General features: G+C 34.6%; 1 protein-coding gene across 2 annotated transcripts in view; it reads left to right on the top strand.

Moving 5' to 3' along the window:
* CCSER1 (coiled-coil serine rich protein 1) overlaps positions 1-12,451 on the top strand; it is a 1,176,231-nt gene that overhangs the window by 1,103,819 nt on the left and 59,961 nt on the right. The window lies entirely within an intron of this gene.

Here is a 12,451-nt window from a genome sequence, read left to right as displayed (position 1 = left end):
AATTATTTTGCTCTCAGGACAAACATGAATGTCAATTAAGTGTTGAAGTGGGCTCTTTACATTATTTTATATGTCATATTAGACTTTAACATAAATTAAACTAAGTGATATTTTTTCTGAGATAAGTTGCAAATCTGTAAGAGAAAAAGAGAAAGTTTGGACTTGACAAATATCTTGGTGGTATTCTTTTTTTCATATGGCTATTATAATTTACTAGTGACCCAGCACACGAAATCGCACAAGACCTGGGACCCCAGACCCTGTCATGCCGCGGGACTGCCCCGAGTCCCGCGGGTGCCGCGAGACCCAGAGTCAAGTCCCCGCCCACCGGCGTGCGCTTTGCCGCGCACAAAGCGCCATTCACCAGCATGTGCACGCAGCCCCAACCACCCGCATGCATCTCGCTGTGCACGCAGCCTCCTGGTGACCGGTCTTTGGTCATTACAGAGTTAGGGCCACTGAGTTTTTATAATATAGATAGCTAACAAGATATTTAGCCTAGTTTTTTAAATGACTACACAACTGTTTAGAATTAATTTAAGCACATGGTAGAAAAGAAAATGAACATTATTCTTGGTATTTAATATAAAATATAGCATTATCTAAATGCTTTTTTGAAATAGCCGAAATGTTAGAAATGTAGTGTTTCATGTTTTGATGAATTGTGACAATTACAAGTGCTCTGAGGATATACTTTGGAGGTTTCCTCTGGATTAAAATAATAAAAACATACAAAGAAAGGATTAGACAAATCATTTTAGGAAAGGTATTAAATTCAATATGTATAGGAATAAAATAAAAACCAAATGATTGATACTACAATAGGAAACTACAACATGCCCTGTTTAAAATGCAGCAATATGTTGTCATGATTACAGTAGATAAAATACTATAAGATATTGTTACATGTCATTGCCTCTTTTCATGTTTACTATTAAGATATAATTAAGGATTCCATACGTTAAAATATGTGCAAGGAACTTTTGGAAAAATGTAAAATGTATTCTAGAACCGAGAAGAGCTGTCATTCAAAGACTCAGTAGTCACAATAAAGGTTGTTATAAGGAAAATATTAGTTTTTCTCTATCCCCCTAGGATAAAATATATGATTATATTGACTATTTTCAAAAGTTTCCTGAATCCTTGTCAGTGGCAGGATATAATGAGATTTTAATGAGAAGTACCATTAGATTGAATGAGTGTATTAGATTTATCTCAGACAGGATTCTTATATTACTGTCCACCTTGAATAAAAAAGCCTTTTTGATATATTAGTACTTATTGAGCTGAATTAAATTTAATCACACTGAGGTTTTATATTATAAATTCACAGGATCAAAGCTGAATGGCTACATTTCTCAGAAAGACTATAAACATCTATATATATAAAAGGCTAAGTGACCATCCGACCATCCAACTGGCAGACTGGCCGGTATATATGATATGCACTGACCACCAGAGGGCAGACTCCTAACACGGGAGCTGCTGAGCTGTGGTGACTTGGCAGCGGTGGTTTTCAGATGATGCACCCCAGAACCAGAGAGGAGGGAGCCCGATTCCTCATGGGGCCATGCAATTCCACCTTTGGCCATGGGTTATATTGTTGCTGGGGCACTCTTGGCCCCAAATTTGGTTTACTGCCAAGCTGCGGTGACTTGGCAGTGGCAGTTCTCGAGTGACACACAAATCTTTCTTCTAATTAATTTCCTTTCAATGTGCATGAGTCTATGTACTGGGCCACTAGTTTTTAATAAATATTAAAGTATTACATGCCACTCAGCAAGGGAGATAATTGTTAAACATTCAGACTAGAATGATTCATACTTTATCTTTAGGAAAAAGAGATATATTTTTAAGAGTTAAGAAAACTGTTTCTAATGGAAATTTTATTAACTGTTGTAAAATGTGGAAGCACCAAGTATTGTTTCTCCTAATCTTATCTCTTTCTATCTATTTATGGTTGTCCAAAAAAAATCTATTTTTTTTTAAATTTACAGGATGAAATAAAAGCATATAGGAAGTATAGGTCTTATTGCCCCCCAAAATAGTCTTATATTACCCACTAATAGCATTTGAATGTGTCTTAATTGTAATGCTAGCCTTTATTAAAAAAACAAACAAAACAAAAGCATTTGTAGGTAAACAACTTTATAGAAGTTTCATTATATTGTCACTTAACCCTGTATTGTTTTATTAAATAATAATGAATAATAATTTTATCTTATTTTTATCGAAATAATTTTAAAGAATAATTACAGCCGAAACCGGTTTGGCTCAGTGGATAGAGCGTCGGCCTGCGGACTGAAGGGTCCCAGGTTTGATTCCGGTCAAGGGCATGTACCTGGGTTGCGGGCACATCCCCGGTGGGAGATGTGCAGGAGGCGGCTGATCAATGTTTCTCTCTCATCGATGTTTCTAACTCTCTATCTCTCTCCCTTCCTCTCTGTAAAAAATCAATAAAATATATTTTTAAAAAAAGAATAATTACAAAGCTATTACCATTTTATTTTTATTCACCAATTTTAATTTTAATATCAACGTTTTTTATGTTTCCTGGCTATTATCTATTATAATCATCATTTACCCAATGGATCATTATGCATGTAAATTAAACAGAACATGACTAAATATGAATATATTTTAAAATTATTTAAAGTTTAAAGTTATCATGATGACTAGGAGTCAGGTGAACAGAGCAGTGAACCAAATGAAGAAATTATTAACAAGCTGTATAATTTTCCTTATTTACTTAAAGTCTCCCTAAATCCTCTTGATTATTTTATTCTTAAATTTTAAAAATGCTTATCATACTTAGAGAATTTAATGAAAATGAAATAAAATCAGTGTCCTTCATAAAATCTTTTATATCCTTTATTGAGATCTAATTCACATACCATAAACCACCCTTTTAAAATGTTCTATTCAGTGGTTTTCAGTATATTTACAGGGTTGCGCAATCATCATCACTGTTTAATTTAGGATATTTTCAATGCCCCATTTTTAATCCCCTTCTCTACTCTCCCAAGATTATTTTGGCTATTCTGAGTTCCTTACTTTTTTTTAAAAAAAAAAAAAATTAGTTTTGATTTTTAGAAAGAGAGAAGAAGGGGGAGGAGAGAGAATTCAATTTGTTGTTCCACCTATTCATGCATTCATTGGTTAATTCTTGTTTGTGCCCTGACTAGGGATTGAAGCCACAACCTTGACATATTGGGATGAAGCTCCAACCAACTGAGTGAGCTACTTGATCAGGGCCAGTTCCTTGCCTTTCAGTGTCATTTTTAGTATCATCTTGTCAGTTTCTGTAAATAAAGAAAAGCAACTTGGATATTTACAGGAATTACATTGAATCTGTAGAGAAATTGTTTCCTTAATTTCATTTTTACATTGTTTGTTGCTAGTGTACAGACATCCAATTTATTTTTGTATATTGATCTTGTGTCCTGCAGCATATCTGAATTGGTTTATTAGTCCCAATAGTTCTCAAGTAAATTGCTTAGGATTTTCTCTATATAAGATTATGGCATCTGTCAATAGAGATAGTTTTACTTTTTCTATTATAATCTGGATGGTTTGTTTCTCTTTCTCTGAGTTTCCATGGCTAGAACTCCTGTACAGTGTTGAACAGAAGTAGTGAGAACAGATGTACTTCTTTTCTTTTTAATTTTAGGTGGGAGCATACAGTCTTTCACCATGAAGTATGCTATTTAGCTGTTTTTCATAGTTGTCCTTTATGTATGAAAGCTGAGGAAGTTTTCTTCTAATCCTACCACTTGAGTACTTCTAGCATAAAAATGTCGGAATTCATCAAGTACTTTTTCTGTATCTATTGAGACAATTGTGTGGGTTTTCTCTTTTATTGTATTAATATAATCTATTATATTAATTGAATTTTGTATTAATTTTATATGGAAATCATACTTTCTCATGATATATAATTTTTTATATGTTGATTGCTTTTTTTCTCCTAGTACTTGGGTGAAGTTTTGCATCTATGCTTATAAAGGCTGTTGCTCTGTAATTTTCCTGCAAAGTCTTTGCCTAATTTGGTATCAGTGCCTTATAGAATCTTTGTGGAAGTATTAAATCTTTTTTTGTGGAAGAATTTGTGAAAATTGGTATTAATTTTTCTTAAAATAGGTCATGGAATTTTACCAATGAAGCCATTGTGATCTGGGCTTCTTATGAGAGGTTTTGTGTGTCTTTTTTAGATTGTTGTTAATTTAGTTTTTTAACTTGTTTAGCCCATTCAGATTTTCAATTTCTTCTTCAGTCAATTTTGGTAGTTTGTGTCTTTTGAGAAATTTGTCTTGTCTTTTAGATAAGCTAGTTTTTGACATACAGTTGTTCATAATATCCCCCTTTAATCATATTTATTTCTGTAAAATTGCTGATGATTTTTTTATTGTTAAGATTATTTTAAAGTTAGTAATTTGAGACTATCTTTTGTGGTCACTGTAGCTGAAAGTTTATTTTTTTATTTTCAATTACTGTTACATTCAAGTGTCTGTGGCTGGCCATCTCACCCTGAATGCAACTGATCTCTGGCTAAAATGTTGATAAAAATAAGGAAAACAGATTTATTTAGTTTGAAAAGATAAAAATTCAATTCTGATTAAATTAGATATTTTTACAAAATGATGTAGCTAACTCTAAGCATTTACTGAACATGTGCCAAACTCTTGAAGATTTCTTGTCCCCAGTGAGTGAAAATCTGGTAGCTATCTCAATTTGATATTAATTGGTGGCAATTTGCTGATATTAACCAAGTGATTATACTTAGTGGAGGAAGATATCAAGAGAGAACGAGTGAAAAGAACCATGTAATAGCTGCTCTTAGAGCCTATGAATGAACAGATCTCAGGAGGAAATGAATAGTTTGCTACGACAATTAGCCAAGAGTGATTACTTCAGGAAATGAGTACTCCAACTTGAGTTCTATCACTAACTAGAATCTATGAAAAAATAGCAAGGTAATACAGGCTCTTAAACGAAGTGTGTGGTTATGCTGTCTTCCTACCAAGGATGAGAAAGAGCTGTGTTGTTATCACATACAATTACAGGGTCTGCAGAGCTCTTGTCCTACCGATCAGAGAGCATGATGATTCTTGATAGAATACATGAATTCTTTTCATGGAAAAATAACACTAACTCTGAATATAATATAACCTTTTACCCTAGTGCTTTCTTGTTTATGTGCAGCCTCAACTTATAGAAGTTTGTACTAATTCTTCTCTTGAGATCAGATACTCTCTTGAATAGAAGACATCCTATTCTCTTTCCAATTTCAAGAAAAAAAGTCATTGAGACTAGCCAGTCCCAATCCTAATCTCTCAATAGAAGTACTATACAAAATAGTTAAAGTGAACAGCAGAAGGAAGCAATTGATTAATTTTAGGAGGACCAGTAGTAATGTGTGAGCTGATCTTTATAGGATTTGTAGGATTTTGACAGATGAATAAAGGAATATGACACTCGCCCTGGTTAGTTTGGCTAGTGGACCAAGCTTCGGCCCTCAGATGAAAGGGTTCTGGGTTCAATTCCTGTCAGGGGAGAGTACCTCAGTTGCAGGCTCTATCCCAGCCCTGGTCAGGGTTGTCCGGGAGGCAACCCATTGATATGCCTTTCCCCCATCAATGTTTCTCTCTCTTTGTCTCTCCCCCTCCTTTCCATGCTCTAAAAGTTAATGGAAAAATATCCTTGGGCTAGGATTAACAACAACAAAAAAAAGAAAAATGACACTTTAGGGAGATTGACTTGTTTAAATAACCTCTGAGTCTTGAAGTGCATAGCATTTTAGGAACAATGAATCAACTTTTGTAAGACGAGTGTACATGTACCAAGCAGAACGCCCTGAGATCCAGTTGAAAACACAGATTGGTGTTAAAATTTGAAGTGCATTAAATACTAAACTAAAAAGAGTTTACAATCAACAATAGAAGTCTGTAAAGGTGATTGAGCACGATGAATATGAAGACATCCTTATTTGGGCAAAACAAGCTTGATAGCAATGCAGGGCATAGTAAAGGAAAAGAATCAATAGAGGCCATTGTGACAACCAAAAAAAGAGATGAATTGAAATATCTTGAGCTATGATATGACAGTGGAAAAGAGAAAGGAGAAAACGATGGGATATTTTGGAAATAGTATTAACAAGATGTGGTTTTGGATTTGGGTGGGAAAAGAGGGTAATAGTGACATAGGTTTCTATATTGAATAAATAAGTTATATATTTTCTCTTGAGATGGAACTTTAAAAAACTGAAATGTTTGTGGGGATAGGATTAAAAATTATTTTTGTATATTCAGTTAAAGATACAAGGGTAATTAGCATATGTAAGTATCTAAAGACAGATGGAAATTCATTTCTGAAGCTAATATAGGACTGAGGTTATCAGCACATGCCCAGAGTTATTCAGATGGACATATACAGTATAGGGAGATCTTTGTTTCCATCTTTAATCACTTTATTATATAAGTGTAATATTTTCTCATAATGCATTTATCTACAGTAGTTGTCTCAATGTCTAAATTATCAAGCAATAATAATTAAGAAGGTAATGAAGTACAAAGAGTCAGGTGCAGTTTTGATATTGATATATTTTTTAAATATATAATCTCTGTTAATATTTTTTCTAGGTTGATCAAGGTGAAAAATTAACTTCATTTTATTAAGTATCATTCAAAAGAAAAAGATTCCTTTTTTAACTTGTTACCAGTTGTAATTATAAATATGTCTTTAGTAAACATTGAGGTAGAAAAATATATATCGACGTTCTTATTTTTAGCTAATATACATATTTGTCTTTGGAAAAGAGAAGCTAATCATTTACCTTTTCAAATATTACACTTTATTTTTTGTTAAAGCTTATTAGCTGAATGTTGATAATTTTATATGCTTATAGTAGTTATTAGTATCCCACTTGAACACTTTCTAAATTCATCACTTTGTATCCACTCTTAGCAATGTAAATCCTGAGTGAAACAGGGTTTGGAAGACGGGATTGGATAAGTAGCCCCACATTCATTGTGGAATACAGTCACTGCTTTACTCTAAATTTCATTTCTTCTTTCAAGGAAATTCTTTATTCATTATATTGAAAAAGATCACTCAAGTACAAAGAATGCCCCCCATGGTCAACTCTATTCAGTACCCTTTGATTGCTTTAAACATATTGCCAGTGTCGACCTTCATAAAATTGTGAAGGAGAAAAAGGGTTATCTTTAGAAATCTCTTAGTCTTACTTTTGGTATGCAATCCTCTTCTAATTCCCAGTGGTTGTCCAGCATCCTTCAGAGTGACATATATTTAATTTAGTAGGTCTTATTCTTAGCTTCACTTCCCCATAAAATCATATTTTATGTTCTTTATGTCCATTTCCTCAGGACCATATGCTAGGTTAAGTTGGTTCTCTTGAAAACAGGAATTGCATAATTAGCACATATAAGATACAATGTCATTTTGTTGAGTGAAGAAGTTAAATAATGGATGTTAGATGTGAAAGGTCAGTGTTTTCTTGTGCAATATCTTCTACCTCTTGCTTCCGGAACATCTGCTTCTAAGTTCTGCTTTTTCTTCAGTGTTATCTACTATACTAAGAATTAGGAAAATACTGTAAAAATTGATACAATGTAAATAACATACTATTCATAGAAAGTTACCAGGAGTGGACAAAACATCTGGGTATAAAACACTACATATATTTGCAGGACTTCTGGAAGGCACAGAGGAAAACTATATCAGAACTGAAGCCGTTGATTAATAGATCTAACGAGGAGGGTCAATTCAAAATGAGAAAAAAAATAATTCTAAAATGAAGATATTGTTATTATATTACTTTGTTTCTCCAAGTTTTACTAATATCTGATTTTGAACAAATTACCCTCTTACTCTTGGTAGTGAGTTCTCTTTAACTACATTGACATACATTTAGGTTAAACTAATTTCAGGTGCATGAAGATAAATTCTTAATGTAGAGCTTAAATAGCAGTGAAATTACTGTAGACTAATTTTTTTTTAAATTAGCAAATTTTAGAAAGGGTGTTATTGATATATGTCCTTTTACAAACCAAAACAAACATCTTAATTTGTTTTACTACCTTTTATAGCCTTGGGAGTAATATTGATTCCAGTAAGACCCATGCAGGGCAAAAAGAATTCTAGATTAAATGCTGTTTTTAAGTAATCAGTTGTATGTAGTATTCTTAACCATATTTTGATGGTTTGAATTTTTTAACTGGCTTGCTTTCATATGTTTATATTGTTTTTTTTATTACATGCATATTGTTTTTCTTATACTATCTTCAATTTATTTGTTATGACAGCTTTGGAATCATGTAGAAGCAATAAAAAAAAAACATGATCACTGTTTGATATAGAAAAATCAAGTTGCCATTGTGTAAATGTGTTTGTGTTTTGTGTTTATGTTTTGTGTGTGTGGGGTGTGTGTGTGTGTGTGTGTGTGTGTGTGTGTAGCTGAGTCCATCTTTTGTGGTAAGCTACAAAGTAGCTTGCTGAATAGTTACCAGAAATCTAAGTTATTCTCTTCACCTAGCCTGGAAAACTTCCTTTGATTTCTTTTGACCAACTAAGAAAAGTTAACAGGTTTTTGTTTGCATATGTTCTCTCCTTTATTGCATCTCTGATAAATGCTCAGATCATTAGTATTGACAGAACAGGTTGTAGTAATTTACTAAAATTCACATGAGAGGGCCGACCCAGGGAATTTATTTGCTTTCTGATGGCATGTAACATTTCTTCCCTGAAGCAATTTCATGTCCTGGGAGTGTTTCTTCTCATTAAGAATTATTTCCATATCTGTTGAATACTGTAGTTTAGTCAGAAATGAAAAGCATCTGAAGAAGCAAATGCCTTTAAAAACTTATTCAATGACCATATTTGAATATTATTTTTAACCCAAATGAATCACTGAATCAATTTTTCTCACAATGGTAATGAAGAAGGAAAAGGATCAATAAAAGTACCTTCAGCCTCACAAAAAGGGCATGTTCTTTTATTAAAAGTCTATATTCAATTACTGTATATACAAACACTAATATGTGTCAGCCCATGGCTATTAGACAGTTAATATGTTTAAATTACAATATTGAGTAGTGTATTTTTTCTTTTTTTTCTTTATTGATTAAGATATTACACATGTGTCCTTATCCCTCCATTACCCCCTCACCACCCCTCATTCATGCCCTCACCCCCCTGTTGTCTGTGTCCATTGGTTAGGCTTATTTGCACTGGGCCTCTAGTTCTTTAATTAAAATGAAATAAAATCAGCTTAGAGGTTATTCAATGTAATTTACCTGTCTCTTGTAATTAATTTGAGTTTAATATTTTCCATATCAGAGTTTCAATATTATAGGATTACAAAAATTACAAAAAGTACATCATTAACTTCCTAGGAAGCTAAATTCTCCCCCTTGAGTCATGTATTATTTTATAATTAAATTTATTGGCATGACATTGGTTAATAAGATTATATAGGTTTCAAGTGTACAATTCTATGATACATCATCTGGATATTGCATTGTATGCCCACTACCCAAATTTAAATCATCTTCTGTCATTCTATATTCTACTCCCTTTATCCTTAACGAACTCCCAGACCCCTTCCAGCCCCCACACTGTTTTCTGTGTCTATGAGTTTTTATTTGTTTTTCTTGTTCATTTGTTACTTTCAGTTTTATATTCCACTATGAGCGAGATAATGTGGTTCTTAACTTTTTCCAAACAAGCTAATTTTTAAATGTTAAGGCATTACAGATTCTTTCCTCATTTCTATATTATTGATTTTTACAATTATGTACTATGCAGGAAAAACAAACAAAGAAAAGTTGCCTGCTGTAAAGAACTTATATTTTTGTTTAAAATCCTGTATTCATTTATTTTTTAAATATATTTTTATTGATTTCAGCGAGGAAGGGAGAGGGAGAGAGAGATAGAAAAATCAATGATGAGAGATAATCACTGATTGGCTGCCTCCTACATGCCCCCCAAGGGAGATTGAGCCCACAACCTTGGCATGTGCCCTGACCAGGAATCTAATAGGACCTCCTGGATCATAGGTCAACACTCAACCACTGAGCCACATAACTATTTATTTAAGATAAAGTGATTACCTTTGAGACCATGCAAATGTTAAAAAAAAAAATGACTATGGTAGGTTCTACTTAATGTATACAAATAATAATTAGGTTAAGATATTGATATTATCATTTCTAATAAGAGGTATTGAAAATTCAAAGAAGATAATAAGCTATTTTTTCTATTATATAAAGTTTGTTATAGAACTATAACATACTTTTTAAAAGTTAATAAATTACTTTTTTCTATTATCTAAACTATGTTATAGGAATACTAGTGACCCGGTGCACAAAATTCATGCAGTGGGGGGTGGTTCCTTCAGCCCAGCCTGCACCTTCTCCAATCGGGGACTCGTTGGGGGATGTCCGACTGCTGGTTTAAGCCCAATCCCACTAGCTCCTAACCACTCACCTGCCTGCCTGCCTGATTGCCCCTAACTGCCTCTGTCTGCCTGCCTGATCGCCCCTAACCTGTCTGCCTGCCTGCTTGATCGCCCCTAACTGTCTCTGCCTGTCTGCCTGATCACTCCTAACTGCCCTCCCTTGTCGGCCTGATCTCACCCCCAACTGCCTCTGCCTGCATGATCACCCCTAACTGTCCTCCATTGCCAGCCCTGATCTCCTTCCCAACTGCCCTCCCTGCCGGCCTGATCTCACCCCCAATGGCCCTCCCCTTCCAGCCTGATCTTGCCCCTAACTGCTCTCCCCTGCCAACCTGATCTCCCCCAAACTGCCTTCTCCTGCCAGCCTGACTGCCCCTAACTGTCTCTGCCTCAGCCCCCACCACCATTACTTTGTCTAGAAGGAAGTCAGACATCCAGGAAATGGCCGGTCAACCTGGTCTAATTAGCATATTACCCTTTTATTAGTATAGATGGATTATATAGGATAGGATTGCTTAAATGGGGGGGGGGGGAGCCTTTTTCAGCAGGAGGAGATGCTCTTGGCAGACAAAAATACATAACCCCTATATCTGGACTGATAGCCAGCCATATGCACTATACTGCCAAACAGGTCATTAAAAAATTGAACCACTTTCTTACACCTTACACCAAACATCTGTTGCCCTTAAAACCACTCCTCAGCCCCCACCTTAGGTTCTGCCTTCACATTTCATCCAGATTTGGTTCTGATTGGCTGGTTTCTATACCAGTCAGCATCAAAAGCTCTGCCTCCTAGGCAGCCTTTGGCTCCTTGCAGTTCACCCAGATTTGGTTCTGATTGGTTGATTTTTATGCCAGTCAGCATCTCCGGGCCTATGTCCATGCCTGATCAGAGAGGCAGGGCTGATCAGCAGCCCCAGTGGAAGCCCCAAGAGAAAAAGAGGCGTGGCTGCTGGCCAGGCCCCAGAGAAAGAGAGAGGCAAGTGCTGATCAACAGCTGCTTCGGAGGCTACAGATCAGACCCTGCTTCTCTCTCCAGGCCTCTCTCTGGGCCTGATCCACAGCCCCTCGGCAGTCAGTGCTGACTTCTGGTTGGTCGAGCCTTCAGTCATTTTGGACGTTATGGACGCTGGGTTTTTACATATTAGCGTAGTAGTTGGAGTTTTTATTAGCCATCTGGAAGTAGCCTGTCTTGTTTCATTTATTTGTTTTTAGAGTTCAAAGGGTTAAGGAAAAGAGAATAATGTAAAATGCCAAAATAAAATAGCAAAACTTACTAAAGCTTTAAAAAGTAATCAGTCAGTAAAAGGAAAAGGATTTAAACTACCTTACTGATGTCAAAAGTGTGACAGTAAGTGGTAATTCCATATCAATAATATCTAATAAGATAGATACATGTTATCATAGAGATTATTAGATGCTGATAGAACTCTGAGAACAGTTATTTATTAGATAATAATTAGCCAGATGGCTAACACAAATCCCATAAGTTAAAAACATTGTGGCAGATGAGTTCATAATAGCATGAAAGTTATTACAAGTTAGTAAATTTCAAAAAAACACAAAGTAATTTGCAAAGCAAAATTCTTTATAATCAGTGGATATATTCTGGTTAACATACTCCCATTAAAAGTTACTATTTCCAAGAGGGTTAATATAATTCTATTTATATCTTCACAGTGGAATTAGCTCACAAAAATATCATTGATAAAATATCAAAGATTTGGAAATTATTAACAAGAAAGATGCTTTAAAATTCAGATTTTTTCCACCGTGTTGAAATTCAGATTAGATCATTATCTTAATTTCTCCATTTTCAAGCTAATCTTTGCACCGCTGATTTTCATCATTCATTCATTTAGGAGACATTATCATCTAACTATTATAGGCTGTAATTGAGGTACTGGGAACACAAAGACTAATACATTTAAATATATTCAGATAAATGTAGGGACAATGAGTTATTATTCATAT

Source organism: Myotis yumanensis, unplaced genomic scaffold (assembly GCF_028538775.1).
Source record: "Myotis yumanensis isolate MYYU_CA2020_CCGP unplaced genomic scaffold, mMyoYum1.0.hap1 SCAF_1, whole genome shotgun sequence".
NCBI lineage: Eukaryota > Metazoa > Chordata > Mammalia > Chiroptera > Vespertilionidae > Myotis > Myotis yumanensis.
The sequence above is the reverse complement of the archived record's forward strand: the minus strand, read 5'-3'. Positions and strand labels throughout refer to the sequence as shown.